Source organism: Elephas maximus, chromosome 1 (genome assembly GCF_024166365.1).
Source record: "Elephas maximus indicus isolate mEleMax1 chromosome 1, mEleMax1 primary haplotype, whole genome shotgun sequence".
In the NCBI taxonomy this organism is placed as follows: Eukaryota; Metazoa; Chordata; class Mammalia; order Proboscidea; family Elephantidae; genus Elephas; species Elephas maximus.
The window spans coordinates 214,549,660-214,577,418 of NC_064819.1; the positions used below are offsets into that span (position 1 = coordinate 214,549,660).

General features: G+C 41.4%; 1 protein-coding gene across 2 annotated transcripts in view; it reads right to left on the bottom strand.

Annotated features, from left to right (window-relative positions):
* PLAGL1 (PLAG1 like zinc finger 1) overlaps positions 1 to 27,759 on the bottom strand; it is a 146,348-nt gene that overhangs the window by 118,042 nt on the left and 547 nt on the right. The gene's annotated exons all lie outside the window — the stretch shown is intronic.

The window sequence follows — 27,759 nt, forward strand, 5'->3', positions numbered from 1 at the left end:
AGATGTTTATCTGTGTTTTACTGACTATGCAAAGGCATTCAGCTGTGTGGATCATAACAAATTATGGATCCAGAGCACTTAATTGTGTTCATGAGGAACCTGCACATAGATTAAGAGGCAGTCTTTCCAAGAGAACAAGGGTATACTATGTGGTTTAAAGTCAGAAAAGGTTTGCTTCAGGGTTGTTTCCTTTCACCATACCTATTCAATCTACATGCTCAGGAAATAATCTGAGAAGCTGGACTATATGATTAAGAACGGGGCATCAAGATTGGAGGAAGACTCATTGATGACCTGTTAATATGCAGATGACACAACCTTGCTTGCTGAAAGTGAAGAGAACTTGAAGCGTTACTGGTGATTAAAGATGACAGCCTTCAGTATGGTCTACACCTTAATATAAAGAAAACAAAAATCTTCACAACTGGACCAATAAGCAACATCGTGATAAACGGAGAAAATACTGATATTGAAGCTGTCAAGGATTTCATTTAACTTAGAACCACAATCAACACCCATGGAAGCAGCAGTCACGAAATCAAACAAGGCTTTGCACTGGGCAAAACTGCTGCAAAAGAGCTCTTTGAAGTGTTGAGAAGCAAAAACGTCGCCTTGAAGACTAAAGTGCGCCTGACCGAGGCATGGTGTTTTCAATCGCATCATATGCATGTGAAAGCTGGATGATGAATGAGGAAGACCAAAGAAGAACTGATGTCTTTGAATTGTGGTGCTGGCGAAGAATGCTGAATATACCATGGACTGCCAAAAGAACAAACAAATCTGTCTTGGAAGAAGTACAACCAGGATGCTCATTAGAAGCAAGGATGGCGAGACTGCATCTTACATACTTTGGACATGTTGTCAGGAGGGATCAGTCCCTGGAGAAGGACATCATGCTTGGTAAAGTAGAAGATTAGCAAAAAAGAGGAAGACCCTCAACGAGATGGACTGACGCAGTGCCTGGGACAACAGGCACAACCATAACAATTGTTAGGATGGCGCAGGACTGGGCAGAGTTTCGTTCAGTTGTACAAAGGATCGTTATGAGTCGGAACCAACTCAATGTCAACTAACAACAACAACATCATTAATATCAAACACAAGCAAAATTTTGCTGAAGATCATTCAAAAGCAGCTATAGCAGTACACTGAGTGGGAACTGCCAGCAATTTCAAGCCAGAATCAGAAGAGGATGTCGAATAAGAGATCACTGCTGATGTCAGATGGATCTTGGCTGAAAACAGACAACACCAGAGAGATATTTACCTGTGTTTTACTGACTATGCAAAGGCATTTGATTTTGTGGATCATAACAAGTTACGGATAACACTGAGAAGAATGGGAATTGCAGAACCCTTAATTGTGTTCATGAGGAATCTGTACACAGATCCAGTGGCCGTTGTCTGAACAGAGTGAGGGGATACTGCATGGTTGAAAATCAAGGAAGGTTTGCTTCAGGGCTGTATCCTTTCACCATACTTATTCAATCTGTATGCTGAACAAATAATCTGAGAATCTGGACTATATGAGAAGAATGTGTCATCAGGATCAGTGGAAGACTCATTAACAAGCAGTGATAAGCTGATGACACAATCTTGCTTGCTGAAAGCGAAGAGGACTTGAAGCACTTACTGATGAAGGTCAAAGACTACATACTTCAGTATGGACTACACCTAAACAAATAAAACAAAAATCCTCACAACTGGACCAGTAAGCAACACCATGATTAATAGAGAAAAGATTGATGCTGTCAAGAATTTCAATTTACTTAGATCCACAATCGATGCACATGGAATCAGCAGTCAGAAAATGAATCAATGCATTGCATTGGGTAAATCTGCTGCAAAAGATATCTTTAAAGCGTTAAAAAGCAAGGATTTCACCTTGAGGGCTAAGGTGTACCTGACCCAAGCTATGATATTTTCAATCATCTCATACGCATGCAAAAGCCAGACAATGAATAAGGATGACCAAAAAAGAATTGATGCCTTTGAATTATGATGTTGGTGAAGAATATTGAATATACCATTAAACGAATAATTTATTCTGTACGGATGAGCACAAAGCTGGTTACTATGAGGCGGAGGTTAAAGATGTCCCAAATGTCTAACTCTTCCAAGCTGCTGTACCATTCCATCATCTCCAACATCAACTACTCCCTCTTGCCTCAGTACCCTCCCCTCCTGTCTTTTGTTTCCCTAATTTCTTACAACGTCTCACAGAACTCATGGACCATATCAAGGAAATGGCTCAGGAGATTTTGGTGGCAAGACCCAAATTCAGGGGTCAGTTGCAGGCTTCTCTCTGGCCCTCAGTTTCTGCCCACAGACGCTTGCCTTTCTTGCTCCGTGAGCTGTGAAGCCCAATGTACAGTTGCCTATGGATCTCTGATGCTGGTTTCTGCTGCAGGTCTCTCCTTTGGTGGTGGTAGGCTCTCCTCCTTGCTCTGGAATTGGCTCTCTTTTAAGGCAAAAACTGACCAATCCCTTGGTAGGCCACAATTACCCTCTCACACAATCACCTGGGTGGGACTTACAAGACTATGGCTATAAAGGCCACACATGAAAGTAATTAATCCACCACAACCATGGACTGCCAGAAGAACGAAAAACTCCTGTCTTGGAGGAAGTACAGCGGAAAGGCTCCTTGGAAGCAAGGATGGCAAGACTTTGTCTCACATACTTTGGACATGTTATCAGGAGGGATCAGTCCCTGGAGAAGGACATCATGCTTGGTAAAGTAGAGGGTCAGCAAAAAAGAAGACGACCCTCAAGGAGATGGACTGACACAGTTGCTGCAACTATTGACTCAAGCATAACAACAATTGTGAGGATGGTGCAGGACCAGGTAGTGTTTCATCCTGTTGTACATAAGGTCGCTATGAATCAGAACTTATAATAACTTACAAAAATGACTTCTAAAAAACAAAAAAGCTATAGTAGGAGGAGGAGAAGTAGAGATAGTGAATCTCAAATAATCTGGAAAACACTTAACTAGGAAAAGGAAAGAGAGTATGTAGTCATTAGAAGGAGACTGGGATCAACAGATATTTTGGCTTTAATCTTGTCCAGAATGGGAAATGCTTCAGCAAACATATGGACTAAGGGGTGAGAATCAACAGAGATTTAGAGATTAACAGGTTGATGGCAGTATTGGTACAGTGGTTGAGAGCGCAGTTCCCCAGAAAGTCAGCAGTTTGAATCCACCAGCCGCTCCTTGGAAACCCTATGGGGCAGTTTTACTCTGTCCTATTTTTTCTTTTATAGGGTCGCTATGAGTCAGAATCGACTCGACAACCATGGGTTTGGTTTTTTGGTTGGCTTGGCAGTATTAGTGGGAATAGCAGAAGCTAGCATTTATTAAGAGCTTGGGCCAGACACCATTCTGAGCCCTTTACCTACCTTCACTCACAGCATTCTCACACTGAGAGATAGCCGTATTATTAACCCCATTTTACGAATGGAAAAACTAAGGCGCAGAGTAGCCGTATTATTAACCCCATTTTACGAATGGAAAAACTAAGGCACAGAGAGGTTAAGTAAGATGCCCGTGGGCATATATTTAGAAAGCAGAGGGAGCTACATTTCAGCCAGGCAGACTGCAGCTCCAGAGTCAGAGTGTTTCCTCTGTACTATAGGCTCTTCATACGTGGGAAAGGGTACAACTGCAAGAGCAGCGTCCTGTAGGGGAGAAAATACAGGTCTTGGCTAACAAAGATACCTGGAGACTAAAGACGATGGGCAATGTGGTAAATGGTGGTGGTAGGGGTTGAATGAAGAAGCAATGTGGATAGTGACGGGGGTGGAGGATGAACAGAAAGGAAGCAGTTCACAAGTTATGGTCTCAATTTTTTTCATTGAGGTAGGCGATCAGGTTGCATACTGAGGGCAGGAGGGTGAGGGATTAGGTTGAACGAAAAATATTTATACAACTGGTGAACAGTCAAGTGAAACCAAGACCAACAAAAGAAACAAGGGATTCATATTTGCCAGGTCATACTTATTCCAGGGGAGCCCTGGTGGCACAGTGGTTAAAGAGCTCAGCTGCAACCAAAAGGTAGGCAGTTCAAATCCACCAGCAGTTCCTTGGAAACCCTATAGGGCAGTTCTGCTCTGTCCTATAGGGTCTTTATGAGTTGGAATCAACTCGAAGGAAATAGGTTTGGGTTTTTTTGGTTACTCATTCCAGGACAAACACCCATTAAATGAAATGCCAGGTAGAACCTTCTGTACTAAGTATTTGTTCTTCTCTTCTTCCTCTGGACCTTGACTGATTTAACTCAAGTGAATTAAAGGTGCCCATAACACAAAGCCACTATGAGGTCTTTGGTAGAGCAACCAGAGCACGCTCATCTTTCCTGCTCAGAACTCTTCTCCAGGAAATTTTATTTTTTTATGTTGTTGTCTTCTGCCTGAAGAGACAAAAAGATCTCTACACTCTGTTAAGATTAGCCTTTCTTCTACATTTGCCTTTATAATTAGATTACAAACTTATTCTAGGGAAGAAATACATCTCACCCATAATAAGCACACAATATTTGAGTACATCTTTGTCCTGGCCATCTCAATAAATGAGATAGTATGGGTTTCCAAAATGTATTCTTACACAGTTAAAGACTCTTAAAATCTCTTCACATGGTTTTGTTTTGTTGTTTGTTGTTTTTCATTTTTGCAAAAGGCTGTTATTTTTCCAAGGTATCAGTCCAATCCCTGTCAAATTATCACAAATTCCAAATTTATTACTGTCCTACAGTCTATTAAAACTCCAATTTTTGGAACTGCATCTGTTACTCTTTCATTACAAATAGTATCTTCAAAACAATCCACTAATATTTTGGAAATAAATGAAAATAAAATCTTAAATCAGTTTTAAAATAATTAGTAATATTTAACTATTTATATTAAAGTCTAAACAGCTGTAGACCTTACCATAATCAGACATGTATAGGAAATTGCCTCAATTAGGTAATTTATTTCCCCAAATGCAATTAATTACAAAATAAATTTCAAAAAATAACGAAACCACTCAATACAGGAAACCACAATAAGCAAGAGCATAGGACACAGGGAACTGGTAACTGCAACGTGTGTGTGTGTGTGTATGCGTGTGTGTTTAATGAAAAAATCTGTTCAGTCACACATTCAGATACCATATAACATCTCTTAATACTTTCATCACGTGTATGTCTACTTTGCTGCAATGAACCCTTTAGGTAAACACCAAACTCTCTCTCTCATTCAAGTGGTAGCTGATGATTATCTTTTTTTTTAACAAAGAATCTTTCCTGACACCCTTTAAATCAATCGTTTCAAACGTTTTTGACCACAAATAACAGTAAGGGAAAAATTTCATTTTGCAACCTATTACACATCTACATTTATTAAATAAGTTTTTACATAACAATAGCTATCTTACTAAGTGTGATGCACTCTAAAATTTTTTGTTTGGTTGTTTTTAATGCTGGTCTCATCCTATCAAATTAATGACATGGCTCACTAACGGGTCAAAGCTCAAGAGTTCTGAAAAATACTGCTCCAAATATTTTACTTTATTCATACATTTTTAATGACATGATTCTAGGCTGATACTCAGAAAATGAGTATGATTGCCCAAGGAGCAGAAAAAGGTGTAAGTGATCCCCATGGACAGCATACTTCTCTTCTACATGCATATGCATCCATACCACTCCATCCAGTACGGAAAACAGTGTACAATCACCAAGAAGCCCTGATGGCACAGTGGTGAAGCATTCGGCTGCTAACCAAAAGGTCAGTGGTTCGAATCCCTCAGCTTCTCCTTTGAAACCATATGGGACAGTTATAATTTGTCCTATAACGTCACTGTAAGTCAGAATTGACTCAACGGCAGTGGTAAGTAACAACTACCACCAAGGGCAGGTCAAAGAAAAGGCAGATAGAACAGTCTTCCTGATACTCAGCTAGGGTCCTCCTAAATTATGGGAGGCTGAGTCGGAATCGACTCAACGGCACTGGGTTGGGTGTGTGGTGTTGTGGATAAAACACTGAATTTGAAATCTGGGTTCTTTGTTCAAGTCTCATTTCTACCACTATTGGCAAGACGCTATTGCAGTTGAGAATTAATTTTCTCATGTGTAATGAATAACATGGGGGCAGGGACTCTGTTTCTTGTCCACCACTTCAGGGCCTAGAGCTGTGCTTAGCATATAGTAGGTGCTCAATAAATATTGTTAAATGAATGAGTAGATGAATAAATATGCTGTTCATACAGGTGCAAGCAGGATGTCATACAAATGTATGATTGTTTTTTAATTCAGTCTGAAATAATTGGAGACAGACAAATAATTAAAGACCCTACTCTGTGATAAGACTAAATGCTTTCCTCTTTCCACAACTCCAAGACCAAAAAATGCAGGGGAGAGCTTTTTTTCTGTATTTTTCATTTTCGAACAGCTAGTCCTTACTGCTGATGTCAGATGGATCTTGGCTAAAAGCAGGGAATATAAAAAAGATATTCACCTGTGTTGCATTGACTACGGAAAGGCAATCGACTATGTGGATCGTAACAATTTACAGATAACACTGTAAAGAATGAGGCTGCAAGACAGTCAATTGAACAGAACAAGGGGATACTGCATAGCTTACAATCAGGAAAGGTATGCATCAGGGTTGTAGCCTTTCACTATATTTATTTAATCTACACTTATTTAATCTATACACTGAGTAAATAAGCCAAGAAGCTGGACTACATGAACAGTATGGCATCAGGATTGGAGGACGACGCATTAACAATCTGTGATATGTAGATGATACAACCTCGCTTGCTGAAAGTGAAGAGGACTTGAAACACTGATGAAGATCAAAGGCAGCCTTCAGTATGGATTATAGTTCAACATAAAGAAAAAAATTCCTCAAAACTTGACCAATAAGCAACAGCATGATAAACAGCAAAAAGACTAAAGTTATCAAGGAGTTCATTTTACTTGGATCCAGGATCAGCATCCCTGGAAGCAGCAGTCAAGAAATCAAAAAACATATTGCACTGGGCAAATTGCTGCAAAAGACCTCTTGAAAGTGTTAAAAAGCAAAGATGTCACTTTGAAGACTAAGGTACACCTGACCCAAGCCATGATACTTTTGATTGCCTCATATGCACGTGAAAGCTGGGCAATGAATTAGGAAGAGTGAAGAAGAACTGATGCCTTTGAATCACAGTGTTGGTGAAGAATAATGAAGATACCATGGACTGCTATAAGAATGAACAAATCCGTCCGGGAAGAAATACAACCAGAACACTCCTTAGAAGCGGGAACGGTGAGACTTCATTTCATATACTTTGGACATGTTAGCAGGAGGGACCTGGAGAAGGACATCATGCTTGGTAAAGTAGAGGATTAAGTGAAAAAGAGGAAGACCCTCAACGAGATGGACTGACACAGTGGCTGCAACAATGGCTCAAACATAGCAACAATCATGAGGATGGCACAGAATCGGGCAGTGTTTTGGTCTGTTGTACACAGGGTTGCTATGAGTCGGAGCCATCTCACCAGCACCTAACAACGGTTCTTAGGACCTGGTGATCTACGTCTGAAAATCAGCCAGTGTAAAAGCCTATGGGTCACAATGGTCCAATCTACAACTGATCGTGTGGATGGCACAGGACCTGGCAGCATTACATTCAGTTGTGCATGGGGTCACCATGATTTATGTATCTGTCAGGGTCAACTCTACCGCAGCTAACGACAACAGTCCTTAGAGAAAAAAAGACAGCATGTACACTCTTCTCTCCACACCCAGAATACATACATCGCTGGTGCCCTCTTAGACCAAGAATGTAAAAATTGACCTTCTTTATGCATTTAATCCATTTAACTGTTTCTTTGCTATCATGAACTTAGACAACTAAAGGGGATCACAGGAAAAAATAATGAGTTATAGTACTCAATTTCTCAGCTTAGCACCAATACTGGTAAATGTTCCGATAAACAAAGCTGATATTATTTATTTTAACTCATACTCAATCATACTGGATTATTCTTATTACCTGTTCTTCATATTACCAAAATAAATCAATCAGTCATTAATTCAATTAATCATTATCTCTCGAGTAGTTCTTTCAGGTATAGCATCATGCCAGTTTCCATGGGGAATACAAAAGATGCTATTCCTTGTAATCTTAATATGATTTCTCATGAAACTATTCAATAATTGTACAAAATATCATTTACTGGAGGCAGGGCCAAGATGGCAGAGTAGTCAGGCACTTCCTGTGGTCCTTCTTACAACAAAGACTTAAAAGAACAAGTGTATCAATTATATATGACACTCTAGGAGCCCTGAACATCAAAGGCAAAGTTGAGGAATCAGACAGAGTGGCAGGGGAAGGAGAGATGGTTCAGAAGCAGTGAAAAGTTGCCAGACCTGACTCAGCAGGAACCGGAACCCTGCAGGCTGGATCTGCTGGCGGGAGAATGGTGAGGCAAGCAGTGGTGTTTGGGAGGCATTTTCCACTTCAGGAGAGGGGCAGAGAGTCCACTCATGGCTCCAGATTCAGTGAAAAGCAGTGCTCAATCAGCAAAAGATGAGTACATGCGTCTAACCTACCACGTGGATCAAAAAACACCCCTTTGGAAAAAACCTCTCTCCGATTTACCTGCCCCCTTCCTGCTCTGCACCGGGTCTGAGCCAGGTTCCAAGATTGCTGAGTCCCCTGGGCCGGAAGTAGAATCCTTTACATGCCCTGAACCATACTCCCAGCCTTGGAGAGGGAACAAATTAACAAACAGGAAAAAATAATTTGTCAGCTTACCTAAGCCACGAACTCAGGGCAGAAACAGCTCTCTTGCCTAAGCAAAGGCATAAGGGGTCCGTGGACCCTGAATGGCTTTCACTCCTGCATAGACTGGGGTGGGCCCATTACAAAAGTGTAAGCACTTATTAGCACAGTACACCTGGGTATATACCTTAAGTCTAACCTCAACTGTATTAGCTATATGGCGGAGAGGCAGGTTCGTGACATTTGATACTGCTCTGCCTATGAAGCAGGGTCCTCACCTTCTCACGTCAAGGTCCTGGGGACTGGTGGCTCCACCCATGCCACCTAGCCACCCAAGACAGGGGTCCAAGAATAAGTCGTGCGTCCCAATTCTAATAACCAACAGCACTGGGTGCCCACAGTCCAGCTGCAAAACCCACACACCTATGCACTCTAGGGAACAGGGACACGCTTTCCTCACAGGCACTGAGGGGTGGCTGTTAGCCCCCTGCCTTGCTCAGTACGTGACCCCCTAATGCAGCCAGATACCTGTGCCTACACCAAACACTCTGACTGTCTAGGACTGTAGGTGAGAGCCTACACCACATACTTGGTGACCAACTACCTGGACACCTGAGCTGAATCCATACAAGTAAAGTAGACTCCTGGGCTCACATACCTAGTAACAGCTCTAACCACCTGATGACAGGACGCTAGAGCTTCAAAGGCACCAATAATCAACCTGGCTCACACAAGCAGCCTATTTGGGCATATCAAAATAAAACAAAAAGAGGCTAGGGCACAGTAAGCAAACATAAAATAAATACAATAACTTACTGATGACTCGGAGACAACGGTCAATATCAAATTACATAAAGAGGCAGACTATGATGGCTTCAGCAAGCTCCCTAAATAAAGACTCAAGAAATCTTCTGGATGAAGAGAATTTCCTGGAATTACCAGAGGCAGAATAAAAAAGATTAATATATACAGCTCTTAAAAGACATTGGGAAGGAGATTAGGCAAAATGCTGAATGAGCCAGCATATAGACAAAGAAATAGAGGACCTTAATAAGATTAGAGAAGAGCATAATGACAAAGTCAACAGTTTACAAAAATCCATAGACAGCAAACAGAAATCCAGAAGATAAAATGTCAGAATTAGACAACACCATACAAAGCCACAGGAGCAGAACTGAGGCAATGGAAGTGAGAATTAGTGAGATTGAAGATAAAGCACTTGACAACATATTTGAGGAAAAATCAGATAAGAGTATTTTAAAAAATGAAACCCTAAGAATTATGTGGGAATACATCAAGATGAATAACCTACAAGCAATTCAAGTACCAGAACAGGGGGGATAACAGAAAATACAGAGAGAATTGTTTAAGATTTGTTGGCAGAAAACTTTAATATCACGAAAGATGAGAAGACAACTATGCAAGATGCTCACCAAACCCCACCCAAGTTATATCCCAAAAGATAAAGTTACCAAGACATATTATAATCCAATTTGCCAAAACCAAAGAAAAAGAATTTTAAGAGAGGCTAGGGATAAATGAAAAGTCATCTACAAAGAAGAGTCAATAAAACTAGGCTTGGAGTACACAGCAGAAACCATCTATGCAAGAAGGCAATGGGGTGACATATAGAAAGCCTTGAAAGAAAAAAATTGCCAACCAGTAACTATATATCCAACAAAACTGTCTCTCAAAAATGATGGCAAAATTAGGGCATTTCCAGATAAAAAGAAGTTTAGGGAATTTGCAAAAACCAAACCAAAATTACAAGAAATACTAAAGGAAATCCTCCAGTTAGAAAATCAATAACATCAGATAACAACCCAAGACTAAAACACAGGACAAAGCAGCCAGATATCAACCCAGATAGGGAAGTCACAAAAATAAATCAAAGCTAAAACACTCAAAATAGGGAAACAGAGGCGTCATTATGTAAAAGATGACAACATTAAAAACAAAAAAGGACTAAAAAATGTAATCATAGATCTTTCAGACAGAGAGGGAGTCAAGGCGATATAAAGAAATAAAAGATTGGTTTAAACTTCAGAAAAATAGGGTAGATATTAAGGCAACCACAAAGGAAACTAACAATCCTACGCATCAAAATAAAAAGCAAGAAAAACAAAGACTCAGCCAATACAAAATTAACAACTACAAAAAAGATGAAGAGAAAATATGTAAAGAAAAACAACTCAAAGAAAATCAAGTGGAACAAAGAAACTCTCAAAAACACACAAGAAACACATCAAAATGACAGCAGTAAACTCATACCCTACCAATAATTACACTGAATGTAAATGGACTAAATGCACCAATAAAGACAAAGAGAGTGGCAGAATGGATTAAAAAACACGATCCATCTACATGCTGCCTACAAGAGACACAAACAAACTGAAACCCAAAGGATGGAAAAAAATACATCAACCCAACAATCAAAAAACAGCAGTAGTGGCAATATTAATCTGACAAAATAGACTTTGAAGTAAAATCCACCACAAACAATAAGGAAGGGCACTATATAATGATTAAAGGGTCAATACACCTGGAATACATAACCATAATAAATATTTACACACCCAAGGACAGGGCCCCAAAATACATGAAACAATCATCACTGAAAAGAGAAAGACAGCTCCACGATAACAGCAGGAGACTTTAACACACCACTTTCAGTGAAGGAGAGAACACCAAAAAAGAAGCTCAATAAAGACACAGAAGATCTAAACGCCATAATCGACCAACTTGACCTCATAGACTTACACAGAACACTCCACCCAACACCAGCCAAGTATACTCTCTATTGCGACATACATGGAACATTCTCCAGAACAGACCACATATTAGTCCACAAACCAAGCCTTAACAGAATCCAAAGCATCGAAATATTACAAAGCATCTTTTCTGTCCATAAAGCCATAAAAGTAAAAATCGATACCAGAAAAAGCAAGGCAAAAAAAAAAAAAAAAAAATCAAACACATGGAAACCGAACAACACCTTCCGCAAAAACTGCTGCACTACCGAAGAAATTAAGGACGGAATAAAGAAATTCACAGAATCAAATGCAACTGAAAATACATCCTACCAGAACTTTTGGGACGCATCGAAAGCAGTGTTCAGAGGTCAATTTACAGCAATAAATGCACACATCCAAAAAGAAGGAACAGCCAAAACCAAAGTATTACTCTCATAACTCAAACATATAGAAAGACCATCAAAAGAAACTCTCAGGCACCAGAAGAAAGCAAATAATAAAAATTAAAGCAGAACTAAATGAAACAACTGAAAGAGTTAACAAGACCAAAAGATGGTTCTTGGACGAGATAAACAAAATCAATAAACCACTGGCTGAACTGACAAGAAAAACAGGAGAGGAAGCAAATAACCCAAATAAGAAATGAGATGGATGATACCACAATAGACCCAACTGAAATGAAAAGAATCATAACAGGATACTATGGGAAACTGTACTCCAATAAATTTGAAAACCTAGAGGAAATGGACAAATTTCTAGAAACAAACAACCTACCTAAACTAACACAGAAGTACAACAATTAAATAAACTTATACCAAAAGAAGAGATTGAAAAGGTAATTTAAACCCCCTCCCCCCCCCCAAAAAAAAGCCCTGGCCCTGACAGATTCACTGGAGAATTCTACCAAACTTTCACAGAAGAGTTAACACCACTACTACTAAAGGTATTTCAGAGCATACAAAAGGGTGGAATACTCCCAAACTCATTCTATGAAGCCAGCATACCCCTGATACCAAAACCAGGTAAAGACACCACAAAAAAAGAAAACTACAGACCTATATCCCTCATGAAGTTAGATGCAAAAATTCTCAACAAAATTCTAGCCTATAGAATTCAACAACACGTCAAAAAAATAATTCACCCTGACCAAGTGGAATTCACACCAGGTATGCAGAGATGGTTCAACATTAGAAAAACAATCAATGTAGCCAATCACATAAATAAAACAAAAGACAAGAACCACATGATCTTATCAATTGAAGAAGAAAAGGCATCTGACAAACTCCAACATCCCTTCAGGATAAAAAGTCTCAGTGAAATAGGAAGAGAAGGAAAATTCATCAATATAATAAAGGACATTCATACAAAGCCAACAGCCGACATCATCCTAAAAGCAAACAGCCTGAAAGCATTCCCCTTGAGAACGGGAACCTTCTTTATCACCACTCTTATTCAACACTGTGCTGGAGGTGCTAGCCAGAGCGATTAGGCTAGAAAAAGAAATAAAGGGCATCCAAATTGGTAAAGAGAAAAATAAAAACATCTCTATTTGCAGATGATATCTCATACACAGAAAACCCTAAAGAATCTACAAGAAAAACTACTAGAACTAATAGAACATTTCAGAAAGTACCAGGATACAAGATAAACATACAAAAATCAGTTGGATTCCACTATACCAACAAATAGAACGTGGAAGAGAAAAATCACCAAATCAATATCATTTACAATAGCCCCCAGGAAGATAAAATACTTAGGAAGTAAATCTAACCAGAGACATAAAAGACCTATACAAAGAAAACTACAAGACACTACTGGAAGAAACCAAAGGAGACCTACATAAGTGGAAAAACATACCTTGTTCATGGATAGGAAGACTCAACATTGTAAAAATGGCTATTCTACCCAAAGCAATCTGTAGATACAATGCAATCCCTATCCACATTCCGACGGCATTTTTTAATGAGATGGAGAAACAAATCACCAACTTCATATGGAAAGGGAAGAGGCTCCAGATAAGTAAAGCATTATTGAAGACGAACAACAAAGTGGGAGGCCTCACACTAGCTGATGTTGCTGTTGTTGTTGTTGTTGTTAGGTGCCGTCAAGTCGGTTCCAACTCATAGCGACCCTATGCACTACAGAATGACACACCGAGCCATCCTTACAACCGTTGTTAGGCTTGAGCTCATTGTTGCAGCCACTGTGTCAATCCACCTCGTTGAGGGTCTTCCTCTTTTCCACTGACCCTGTACTCTGCCAAACATGATGTCCTCTTCTTCAGGGACTGATTCCTCCTGGCAACATGTCCAAAGTATGTAAGACGCAGTCTCACCATCCTTGCCTCTAAGGAGGATTCTGGCTGTACTTCTAAGACAGATTTGTTCGTTCTTTTGGCAGCCCACGGTATATTCAATATTCTTCGCCAACACCACAATTCAAAGACGTCAGCTCTTCTTCAGTCTTCCTTATTCATTGTCCAGCTTTCACATGCATATGATGTGATTGAAAATACCATGGCTTCGGTCAGGCGCACCTTAGTCTTCAGGGTGACATCTTTGTTAGAACCTATTATACCGCCACAGTAGTCAAAACAGTCTTGTACTGGTACAACAACAGACACACAGACCAAGGGAACAGAATTGAGAGTCCAGATGTAAAATCATCCACCTATGAGCAGCTGATGTTTCACAAAGGCCCAAAGTCCTTTAACTGGGGAAAAGACTATCTTTTTCACAAATGGTGCTGGCATAACTGGATATCAATCTGCAAAAAAATGAATCAAGACCTATACCTCACAACATGCACAAAAACTAACTCAAAATGGATCAAAGACCTAAATATAAAATCTAAAAGGATAAAGATCATGGAAGAAAAAACAGGGACAATGACAGAAGCCCAAACACATGGCATAAACAGTATACAAAACATTACTAATAATGCAAGAACACCAGGAGAGAAACTAGACAACTGGGAGCTCCTAAAAATCAAACACTTATGCTCACCAAAAGAGTAAAAAGATGAACTACAGACTGCGAAAAAATTTTTTGGCTGTGACATAACCAATCAGGGTCTAATCTCTAAAATCTACAAGATACTGCAAAACCTCAACAACAAAAAGACAAACAACCCAATTGAAAAATGGGCAAAGGATATGAACAGGCACTTCACCAAGAAGACGTTCAGGCAGCTAACAGATACGTGAGGAAATGCCCATGATCATTAGCCATTAGAGAAATGCAAATCAAAACTACAATGAGATACCATCTCACCCCAACAAGACAAACATTAATCCAAAAAACACAAAATAATAAATGTTTGAGAAGCTGTGGAGAGACCGGAACACTTATACACTGCTGGTGGGAATGTAAAATAGACAACCACTGTGAAAATCGATTTGGCGCTTCCTTTTTTTAAAAAGCTACCATATGATCCAGCAATCCCATTCCCTGGAATATATCCTAGAGAATAAAAGCCATCACACGAATAGACATATGCACACCCATGTTCACTGCAGCACTGTCCACAATAGCAAAAAGATGGAAACAACGAACGTGCCCAACCACGGATAAATGGATAAAAAAATTATGGTATATTCACACAACGGAATACTACATGACAGAGAATAACGATGAATCCACAAAACATCGCATAACATGGAGGAATCCGGAAGGCATCATGCTGAGTAAAATTGGTCAATCATAAAAGGACAAATATTGTATGAAACCACTATTATAAGAACTCAAGAAAAGGTTTAAACACAAAAGAAAACATTCTTTGATGGTTACAAAGTGGGGGGAGGGAGAGGGACATTCACTAGGTAGTAGACAAGAATTATTTTAAGGAAAAAAGGACAACACACAACACAGGGGAAGTCAGCACAACTGAATTAAATCAAAAACTAACAAGTTTTCTGAATATAACCAAACACTTCGAGGGACAGAGTAGCAGGCGCGGGGGTCTGGGGACCATGGTTTCAGGGGACATCGGGGTCAATTGGTATAACAAAGTTTATTAAAAAAATGATCTACATCCCACTTTGGTGAGTGGCATCTGAGATCTTAAAAGCTAGCAAGCGGCCAACTAAGATGCATCAATTGGTCCCATCTCAGTTGCAGCCAAGGAGAACGAAGAAAACTAAAGACACAAAGAAAACCTTAGCCCAAGACACTAAAGGACCACATAAACTAGAGAATCCGCCCAGCCTGAGACCAGAAGAACTAGACGGTGCCTGGCTACCACCAATAACTGCCCTGATAAGAAACACAACACAGAGTCCCCGACAGATCCAGAGAAAAGTGTGGAGCAGAACTCAAATTCACATAAAATGACCAGGCTTAATGGTCTGACAGAGATTGGAGGAACCCCAGAAACTACTGCCCCCAGACACTTTGTTAACCCAGAACTGAAACTATTTCCAAAGACCACTCTTCAGGCAAAGATCAGACAGGACTATAAACAAAAAGTAATACACATGAGGAGTGTGCTTTTAGTTCAAGCAGATACACGAGAACAAATGAGCTGATCCTGTCCGATCGCAGGATGAGAAGGCAGGAAGGGACAGAACCGTGTGCACAGACACAGGGAACCTGAGGTGGAAAGGAAGAGTGTGCTGTCACATTTTGGGGATTGCAACTAATGTCGCAAACGGTATGTGTTTAAATTTCTAAATGAAAAACTAACTTAAACTGTAAACCTTCACCAGAACACAATTTAAAAAAAAAATTGTTACCTAAAATTTTTGGTTTCTGGATGGCAAAACGGTCAGCCATTCTCCTCATCCCCTAATACCTCTGTCAAGCAAGGTCATGATCATGGTATTTTTGCCCACTGAACACAGATATGACCTCAGAATCCTCAACATGTCCAATGGCAAATATGAAGAAATATATTTGTCATCTCTGGGCCCATGTTTGTCAATGTGGCTGGAGAGAAGTCTTTGTTTACATTAATTATCATACGAAACCTACCAAGTACATGCCAGAAAGAATACCTTCAACTGCAAAATTACTCAAAGATGGGTTTTCGTTCTTCTATGTGGTCTAACAAAATGCTAGTATTCAACTCTAGACTTTAAAGTAACACATGTCAAATGGTAATTTTATCTAATCCAATAAAGTAAGGTATTTTGTAATCATTAAAGGCCCCTGCTGTTACTATTCAAGAGCATGAAATTGTAAAATATATGCTCGCTGTTAAAAAAAAAAATACAAAAGTACATAAAGTAAAAATTGGAAATTTATCAGCCCTTCTAATAATCCATTCCCCAGATATTTAAAAAAAAAAAAAAAAACCCATCACCGCTGAGTCAATTTCGACTCACAACAACCCTAAAGGACAGACAGAACTGCCCCACAGGGTTTCCAAGGAGTGCCTGGTGGATTTAAACTGCCGATCTTTTGGTTAGCAGCCATAGCTCTTAACCACTATGTCACCATAGTTTCCAAAGAGACAGCCATCGTTAATTTCAGCGTATGCCCTTCCAAGCTTCTTTACACAAGGAAAAAAATGTATGTGTGTGTGTCTTCATGTGGGGGCTATATTGGAACTTTCTTAATGAAACTATTTCTAGCGAATTTTATTAACTAAATGCAGTGTTTAAATAATAGCTGAAAGATAATGAAAAACATAATGCCAATTTTTCCTAGTACAGGTCAGTGTTTGGTCATCTACAAACTGAAACAGGAGAAAAATGCATTACCCCATCACTTTTTAAAGCTCAAAAAACTGAACTTTCCATTGAAAAACATCCTTTGCATCTAGTGGTACCAAGTATATTGAATAAGAAACATCCAACCAGCACTGAGAACGATGTATCCAATAGATATTCTTGGAAAACATACTTACCCAGAAACATATGGGGTCCAAGAGAAAAGAAAGTGCAACTGAACACTGTTTGACACTTTCATTTTACATATAAGGAAACAGACTCAAAAGGTCACAGAGCCAAGAACATAGTCGGCCCCAGAACCACAACCACCATTTCTTGCTGTGCTTGCTGTGTAAAACCACACGGCCTCCTGGCATTCTTCAGCATTAGGAATGTTTACACAGATCAAAGGTTTTATATGGTTTGAGTCTAAGTTTTCATCTATGCTAAACTGCTTAAATGGTCCCCAAATCTAACTCCTGAGCACCCTGGATGCTTCTATCCCAGGATAACCAGCTACCCTGGAGCCTGCGATCCTTTCTCCACCCTCCAGGCCCTTTTGTAGGTGACCCACATGCTGGTCCCTCCCCACTCTGCTCATTGATCACTCTGCCTCCACATAGACACCCAGCAAAGTCCTGAGGTTCAATAAAGGGAAACGTGCAGCTGTAGCCGCAGCTGTCAGAGAGAGAAACCCTAACTACAGATGCATTCAAGAAAGTGGAAGGTACGTTTACGAAAGTAGTGATAACAGGGTCTGGAGACAGAATCTGATCTCCACAAATGACTGCACAGCCAATATCTCCATTTGTGTACTACATTCCATACAGAAGATTCATGTCCAAAATACATGGCAACCCTAGAGTTTCAGCTAAAATTTAACCTTCGAATGCTCATACAACAGTGGCGCTCTTATTTTTGAAAGCAGCTACACGTAATGGTATCAGAAACCCAACACATAAAAAAGGTAAGAGTACAACAGACGAGCTGAAGAAAAAACATAGTAAAAGACTATTCATTTTAAGTGAATTATTCACTCTAGATGAAGGAAGTCCGTTGGAAAAAGCTATATACTATATAATCCCAACTCTGTGACATTCTGGGAAAGGCAAAACTACAGAGACAGTAAAAAGACCAGTGGCTGCCAGGGGTTCAGGGGAATGGGGAGGGAGGAAGATATATAAGTGACACACACACGTTAAGAGCAGAGAAATTTTTACTGATACTGTAATAGTGGATACGTGACATTACCTATTTGTCAAAATCCGTAGAACTGTACAGTCCAAAGAGCGAACCCTAGTGCCAACTATGGACTTTAGTAACTAATAATATATCATCTCCAGCTCATCAATTATAACAAACATACCACACTGATGTAAGATGTTAATAAGAGGAAAAACTGTATGCAGAAGTGAGAAGAAGGTATATGGGATCTTTCTGTACTTTCCATACAATTTTTCTATAAACCTAACACTGCTTTGAGAAGAGTATATTAATTTAAAAAAAGGTTATTTAATTTTCCTCTCACACCTACCTTACCCCTCCCCCTAGCCCACACCCGGGGGGGCAGTGGTGGCTCAGTGGTAGAATTCTCACTATCCATGCAGGAAACCTGGGTTCAATTCCACCTCATGTGTAGCCATAACCCATCCATCAGTGAAGGTTTATGTTATGCTATGATGCTGAACAGGTTTTAGTGAAGATTCTAGACAGACCAGGAAGAAAGGCCTGGCAATCTACTTCTGAAAGTCATTCAGTGAAAACTTCATGGATCACTACAGTCTGATCCATAACCAATTATGGGAACACCACAGGACCCGGAAGCGTTTCATTCCCTTGTGCATGAGTCAGGGGCCAACTGGACAGCAGCTAACAACAACCCACAGCCACCTCTGAACACCTCTGAAAAACCCTAAAGCTCCAGAGAACCAGTCCAAGAACCACTCCTTCTGTATTCTGACACACTGGTTTCCATTAAACAATAACAGACTGATATAAAGACAGGGTGAATGACATTTTACACACTGCAAACTGATAATGGGTAGGGTTCTTTCATCTCCTGAGTGATAACATCTTTGTGCTCTTACTTCTCCCAAACATTGACAAGTTATTTATAAACACCTTACTCTGGATTAGATAACATGTATATTAAAAATCATTCTTTTTTGGTCACAGAGACATGCCACCTGCATCCCCACCAACGGCTCTTCCGTCTGGGGCAGCAGCAGAGCCACTTGGGAATACTACCCATGGTCCTCCAGGGAATGGACCCTTCCCAGCCCTGGGTGCCACCTCCCAGTACACCCCTAAGACTCCAAACCCTCAAGGTGTTCGAACACACTATATTCCCTTTGATTCCCCTCACAAAATGCACAAAAAGTGGCTTGGTGCCTGTAGCCCAGGCTATGCAAATGGGTGGGGCCAAAAGGGATAAAGGAGGTACCAATAGTCATTCCATCCCGTCTCCTCCACACCACCCCTCCATTTCTCTTTTCTCTAGATGCTGCTTCTGTCCCATCAGCCCACAAGTCCTCATGCAAACAAATGCCCAAAGGAGCCTACCATTATTATTGTAGTTGTACCTTTAGCCAAATCAGAATCCAGGTTTAGGCTGAGCCAATGCCCTATGATCTTCTATCAGAGTGACTCCAAATTCACACACCTGTATGTAAGCTAAAAGTCTCATAGCTGCCGAAATTATTGTTGTTGTTGGTTTCTTCAAGTTGATTCTGATTCATGGCATCCCCAAGTGTACAGGGTAGGATGGCTCCATAGGGTTTTCAAGGTTGTGCCCTTTCAGAAGAAGATCGCCAGGGCTATCTTCCGAGGCACTTCTGGGTGGGTTTGAACAGCCAACCTTTCAGTTAGTAGGCCAACACTTAAGCATTTGCACCACCCAGGGACTCGGTCACGACAGTCCCCTTAAGTGAATCTGCATGCACTAGAATTTCTCCCAAGAGAAATGGCCTCCAACTTGGGAGAGATTATCATAATTTAATAAAGAAAAATCATGAAAATCTGACATGTGGTTGACAGAAGGCTGGTGGTGATCTGGGAGTCTGGGAAATGGAGACTGAAGATGAGTTGTTTTTTTTTTTTTTTAATTGTGCTTTAAATGGAAGTTCACAGATCAAGTCAGTCTCTCATACAAAAATTTATATACCCCTTGCTATGTACTCCTAGTTGCTCTCCCTATAATGAGATGGCACACTCCTTCTGTCCACCCTGTATTCCCTGTGTCCATTCAGCCAGCTTCTGTCCCCTGTACTTTCTCATCTCCCCTCCAGACAGGAGCTGCCCACATAGCCTCTCATGTGTCTAATTGAGCCAAGAAGCTCACTCCTCACCAGTATCATTTTCTATCTTATAGTCCAGTCCAACCCCTGTCTGAAGAGTTGGCTTTGGGAATGGTTCCTGTCTTGGGCTAACAGAAGGTCTGGGGACCATGACCTCCGGGGTCCTTCTAGTCTCGGCCAGACCATTAAGTCTGGTCTTTTTACAAGAATTTGAGGCCCGCATCCCACTGTTCACCTGGTCCTTCAGGGATTCTCTGTTGTGTTCTCTGTCAGGGCAGTCATCGGCTATATCCAGACACTATCTAGTTCTTCTGGTCTCAAGCTGATGTAGTCTCTGATTTATGTAGCCCTTTCTGTCTCTTGGGCTCATAATTACCTTGTGTCTTTAGTGTTCTTCATTCTCCTTTGCTGCAGGTGGGTTGAGGCCAATTGATGCATCTCAGGTGGCCACTTGCTAGCATTTAAGACCCCAGATGCCACTCACCAAAGTGTGATGCAGAGTGTTTTCTTAATAGATTTTATTATGCCAATCGACCTAGATATCCCTTGAAACCGTGGTCCCCAGACCCCTGCCCGGCTACACTGGCCTTTGAAGTGTTCAGTTTATTCAGGAAACTTCTTTGCTTTTGGTTTAGTCCAGTTGTGCTGACCTCTCCTGTATTCTGTGTTGTCTTTCCCTTCACCTAAAACAGTTGTGTACTATCTAGTGAATACCCCTCTCCCTCCCTCCCTCCCCTTGTAACCATCAGAAATTATCTTCTCTGTTTAAGCTATTTCTTGAGCTGAAGGTGAGCATTCAATCAGTCACTGCGTCTCCAACGCTATGCAAGGACAGGCTAACACATGTGCCAACAAAAATGTCCCTGATCACAGACAGACAAAGGCCACATCAGCTTCCTCAGCTTCAGGACACCATCACTGAAGATCAGTTACCTCTCTTTGCTCTCTTTACTCAGCAAGCAGCCCTCAGCCTTTATTTGGTCTCTAGAACCATGAAGAGCCATGAAGAAAATGCTTAAAGCCACTATCGAATGTATATGGGCCAGCTATGCTCTTTAGTCTTTCGGACATAAATTAATCTGAAAATGGGATGTGTTCACTTCTAATCAGTTTGTTCAGTGTGAATCAGACCCACAGGTCCTGGTAAGGTGTGCCTGGCATCTGCATAGAACTCAAGGGCCTTTGAGGTCCCAATAGAAATCCTCTCTAGACCCCTCCCCTCCAGTTCCCTTTCCTGAAGACCCCGTGGCTTCCTGTTCTCTAATCCCCTTTCTCAATAAAAGCAAAGAGTCATTTAAACTTTAGTACTATTCACACCAAAAGTGCTAACTTTCCCAAATATTTTCAATATATTTAGCAAATGCATTCAACAAATTAAGGAGCCCTGGTGGCACGACGGTTAAGCATTCAGGTGCTAACTGAAAGTTTGCCTGTTCAACCACATTCAGAGGCTCAGCAGGAGAAAAGACCTGGTGATCTGCTTCTGTAAAGACTGCAGCCAAGAAAACCCTATGGGACAGTTCAACTCTTGTCACAAGGGGTAACTGTAAATCACAATCAACTTGACAGCACACAATAACAACATTCAACAAATGACTACCACCAACTCACCAACTCTTCTATTTATCACCCTTTGTGAATTTGTGAGAAACTTGTTCTGGCAGAGTAAGCTTTGTCTGGAGTCTCTGCCTTGGGCTAACAGTTAACATGCTTGGTTGCACCCAGAGGCACCTCAGAAGAAAGGTCTGGCAATCTACTTCTGAAAAATCAACCATTGAAAACCCTATGGCACATAGTCCCATCCTGACACACATGGGTTACCATGAGTCACAGTCGACTCAATGCCAATTGCTTTTGGTAAGCTTTGCCTTGCACCTAACATCCTCCCATCCCTGAGGCTGCCCAGCCAGTAAGCCTGCTTTAGTCTTTTGGGGTACATGGGGTGGTTCTAGGAGACTGGCATGACTCTAACACCACCTGCTGTCCCCTCATCCCCAGGTGACCAAGGGTTTGAAAGGCCACTTTTACCCTGTAGTGTGTCCCGTCTCCTCCTCCACAAAGCTGTCTTAAAGCCTATGAAAGCCCTTTGGTCCCTTTCGTTCTGGAGACTGTGCCACACCAGGTAGCCTTTATATTTATTTCACCCAATTTGTTTCTTCATTGCTCCCTGGGTGAAGTGTTGTCTTTCTATCTTCAGGTATCACCTACAGAGCACAACACAATCTTGGGCACCTGATATGTATTACAACAGCTATTTTGACTGCTTGTTAAAAATGCTGACCTGAGAGACAGGAAATTGGAAGCACTCTGCATCTAAAAATAGAAAAGTGGTTGATGAAGATTAAAGATGCTCCCTCCTCAGGAAAACCGAACCAATACTAGGAATTCTCTCAAAAACATTACTCCGTTACCATTTTCTGTGTCCGTGTTTTCCAATGCAGAGATTCTTGGTCATACTTTTTTCACTCAAAATTACCAATTAACGTTCTCATCAAAATCTGACCCACATCCATGTGCTCTCTGTATAGGCCCAAGATCCCCTATCCCTCCTCCCCAAAGACCAGACATACGTGAAAGGGGATACACAAGGAAACACGATTTCTGACACCAGAACCCCCAGCTACGGATAAACAGCAGTTAAGTCGCTAAGCAATAAAGCTATTTTTCTAGTAATGTTACAACACATTACTGGAAGTTGGAGAGGGGTTCCCCCTTTTTAAGCACTTCCATATATAACTTCCTTATACTTTTCCCACTCCCTCCCCCAAGCCGAATTGCCCTGCACCCATGGGCCTCAGAAAGAAAAGCAATTTTCAAAAAACAATGAGAAGTGAGAGTCATTGGGTGATGGTGGGAGTGAAGAGTTATTACTGACACCCAAGATGACAGCCTTTGCTTCTTTAAACTCCAAGGGAGGCTAACAGCCAGAGCAGAATCAACAACAGTGTGGTGCTGGAGCAACACACCACTAAATTCTAAAAGAAAAGAGCCTCTCATAGGAGTTCTTTCACCATTAGCACAGGACTTTAGCAAGTCAACCTCTCCTAACTCCAATTTCTTCAACCATGAAAGGAGGACCCATCCATCCGCCCAGCCCACCCCGTCCCCACCAGGATCAGATAAGACGGTGACAGCAGTAGCAGCACTCCCAACTGAGCCCATTCCATGGCCGGGTGCCTTAAGCAGCACTGGCTATGGATCCTCCTGTGCAGATGGTATACATAGCCCCATTTTACAGGTGAGCAGGCTTGACTAGTTAAGGGCCTTGCCCAAGCTTTAATCCACCACAGTTTACTGCTTCCCTCTACATTCTGAAATATTTGAAATCTAAGACTACACAGATGTTTAGGAACCCTGGCTGGTACAATGGTTTAAGCGCTTGGCTGCTAACCAAAATGTCAGCAGTTCAAACCCACCAGCCGCTCTGTAGGAAGAAAGACCTGGCAATTGGTTCCCATAAAGATGACAGCCTAGGAAACCCTATGAGGCAGTTCTACTCTGTCCTGTAGGGTAACTATGTGTTGGCTTTACAACACCCAACAAGTGTTTAATGAAAATGTGTAAGACAGTAAATCCACGGGGAAGAAGCTGGGAGCGAAGGTTGATTAATCCATTTCCTTTCCACCCTGCCTTTCCAGTGTTTACTTCTTCCCCCTGCCTGACATCCCTGACCACCATCAATTTTATCAAACCGCTTTCTCCTTCTGCTCTCCCTCTTCCAGTTATTCCCTTTTAATTCCTTTCACTGCTTTCCTCATGAACCCTCTCTGTTGCCATTTTAAGCTTTCATAATTAACATGACAAGAACTATTAATAAATAAAAGCACAACTTTTGGAAGTGCACATAATTAAGACTATCTAAATGAAAAAAAAATTTTTTTTTTTTAAATGACGCACTGCATTGGGCAAATCTGCTGCAAAGGACCTCTTTCAAGTGTTGAAAAGTAAAGGTGTCACCTTGAAGACTAAGGTGCGCCTGACCCAAGCCACAGTATTTTCAATCACATCATGTACATGCAAAAGCTGGACAGCGAATGAGGAAACCGAGGAACTGGCGCCTTTGAATTGTGGTGTTGGTGAAGAATATGGAGTACACTGAGGACTGCCAAAAGAACAAACAAATCTGTCTTGGAAGAAGTACAACTAGAATGCTCCTTAGAAGCAAAGACAGTGAGACTGTATCTCCCATACTTTGGACATGCTGTCAGGAGGGATCAGTCCCTAGAGAAGGACATCATGCTTGGTAAAGTACAGGGTCAGCAGAAAAGAGGAAGACCCTCAATGAGATGGACTGACACAGTGGCTACAAGAATAGGCTCAAGCATAACAGGGATTGTAAGCATGGTGCAGGACCAGGCAATGTTTCATTCTGTAGTACACAGTGTCACTATGAGTCGGAACTGACTCGACAACACCTAACAACATCTACTTGAATATTATTTCTCAATGGAACTAAATATTTTAGTAAGAATGCAGCACACATTTTGAATTTTTCCTTGAGCGTGCTTTTTTTCACAATTTTTCCTGAATTAACTTTAGACATAGCTGAGAGAATTTTACGAAGTGACAGAATGCCTATTTAAAAAGCTATCATGAGACCAAAATTCATTTCCATTCTAGACTCAGCATGTGATTACACTAGAATTCGACCAGACGTTTAAAAAAAAAGGGGGGGGGAATATAGACGTGAGTACATGTAGAATCCTCAATTCTCAGAGCTTTGACAGGAGGCGGCTACTTACTCAGTTCCGGTGTCACCTCCTATGTGAAGCACACTCCACCCCTCCCTCCTCCACACCAACTGAGCTGCTGCTTCTCCTCTGGGCCACACAGTACTTTGCTCACCCAATACCTTCATTACCCTTAAAACCAGGTTATATTGTGGCCTGTTTGACCTCAGTCTCCCCCACTGGACAGAAAGGGGTAGGGCAAAAAACAGCATTCCATTCTTCTTTGTATTTCAAGAATGCCTGGTACATAAAGATGTTCAATGAACGCTTGTTGAATGATGGAGCAAAAATTCACATTTAGAATACGCAGCTTTCAGATGGACTTAGGGTTACCACAGAGCAGGACAAGGACATCTTGGTGATTACTGGCCCTTGATTTGCCTAAATGAAAATAATCTAAAGCATTTGGTTCTTGAGAAAAGGAAACAGACAATGGTGCATTTTTTCAAACCACCTTCCCGAGAGGCGGAAGGCTGGCGCTTGCTTACTTCTCATCCAAGTTAATAGTTTACACCAACACTGTCAGTAATTTAACCCTCCGACAACCAACCCTCCTGTCTTAGGAAAGGTTATCCTTCCACTCCTCTCACTTGGTCCAGACATCACTTACAGAGGTGATGTACGCATCCTTTTGTTCCCAATGCACTACAATCTGGTATCATCATGCCCATCTCTCCCTTCTCACAACACTTCCACACATTATATACTGTTGTTGTTGTCAGGAGCCACTGAGTTTGTTCCGACTCATAGCAACCCTGTGTGCAAAAGAACAAAACACTGCCCAATTGTATGCATCCTCACAATTGTTGCTATGCTTAAGCCTACTGTGGCGGCCACTGTGTCAATCCATCTCGTTGAGGGTCTTCTCTTCCTTGCTGACCCTCTACTTTAACAAGCATGATGTCCTTCTCCAGGGACTGGTCCCTCCTGACAACATAGCCGAAGTATTGAAACAAAGTCTTGCCAGCCTTACTCCTAAGGAGCATTCTGGCTATACTCCTTCCAAAACAGATTTGTTCATTCTTCTGGCAGTCCATGGTATATTCAATATTCTTTGCCAACACTAAAATTCAAAGGCATCACTTCTCGGGTCTTCCTTATTCATTGTCCAGCTTTCACATGCTTGTGAGGTGACTGAAAACACCATGGCTCGAGTCAGGTGTATCTTAGTCTTCAAGGTGACATCTTTGCTTTTTAACAGTTTCAAGAGGTCTTTTGCAGCAGACTGGCCCAATACAATGCATCATTTGATTTCTTGACTGTTGCTTCCATGGGTGTTGATTGTGGATCCAAGTAAAATGAAATCCTTGACAACTTTAATCTTTTCTCTGTTTATCATGATGTTGCTTACTGATCCAGTTGTGAGGATTTTTGTTTTATGTTGAGGTGTAATCCATACTGAAAGCTGTGGTCTTTGCTCATCATCAGTAAGTGCTTTAAGTCCTCTTCACTTTTCAGCAAGCAAGGCTGTGTCTTCTGCATACTGCAAGTACTTAATGAGTCTTGCAATCCTGATGCCACAATCTTCTTCACATAGTCCAGCTTCTCAGATTATTTGCTTAGCATACAGACTAAGTATGGTGAAAGGATACAACCTTGACACACCCCTTTCCTGATTTGAAGCCATGCAGTATCTCCTTGTTCTGTTAGAACAATCTCTTGGTCTACTTACAGAGTCCATGTGAGCATAATTAAGTGTTCTGGAATTCTCATTCTTTGCAATCATATACTATTTTACTTTTATAACAAGTTCTGAGGTGCCACTTTACAGATGAGGAAATGTTGTGCTTACAGTTTGTTCAATATCACACTACTGTAGAATCCAGTTTACTTACTCCCTGATTCCTAATAGATGTACCCAGCAAATCCCTTGGAGAAGGTTTAAAAAGTGCAGGGGACAGGGCTTCACTCTCTGCCCCTGCCCCCAACTCCTCATTCCAGACGTCTGGGGTGGGCCCAAGCTGTGTACTTTGAAAAGCTCTTCTGGTGCTTCTGGGAGGCGCCTCTGGTCAGCCCCACACCAGGCAACACAAACTATCCTGTCATTTACTCCCTCTACACGTTGTATTTCTTCCTTCTTTGACTAAAAGTGGCCGAACAGACGCTAAATACCACGACACTGGAGTTAACTGCCAGAGTTCTCACTACACTTCTCTTTCTCAATGGAACGCACGGCTCATGAGTACTAGACCTCTTCACACCCAGTAGACGAAACTAGCACCCAGGGGATCGTTTTCCCTCGGCGGCGCTTCCCCCGCCTCTGCACCGGTATAAAAACAATTCCGTGGGGCACCCGCCCAGGCCATCACGACCACCACCGCGCAGCGCATGCGACTCGCCACCGAACAAGGGCACCCCCTCTTCCTAATTCGTCCCTGTGCATCGCCTGCAGTCCTGGAGACGCGACGACCCGGCCTCCCGCCTTTTCTCCTGAAGTCTGTCGGGACTTCCCCGCCGCCACTAGGTCATTCTCTTCCCATCCAGTCAGTCTACCACCGGACGGGCTGCGCTGGAACTTGATATTCTCACGTTTCGGGCAGTTCAGAAATTATTACCCTGCGGTCAGGGTAGACATC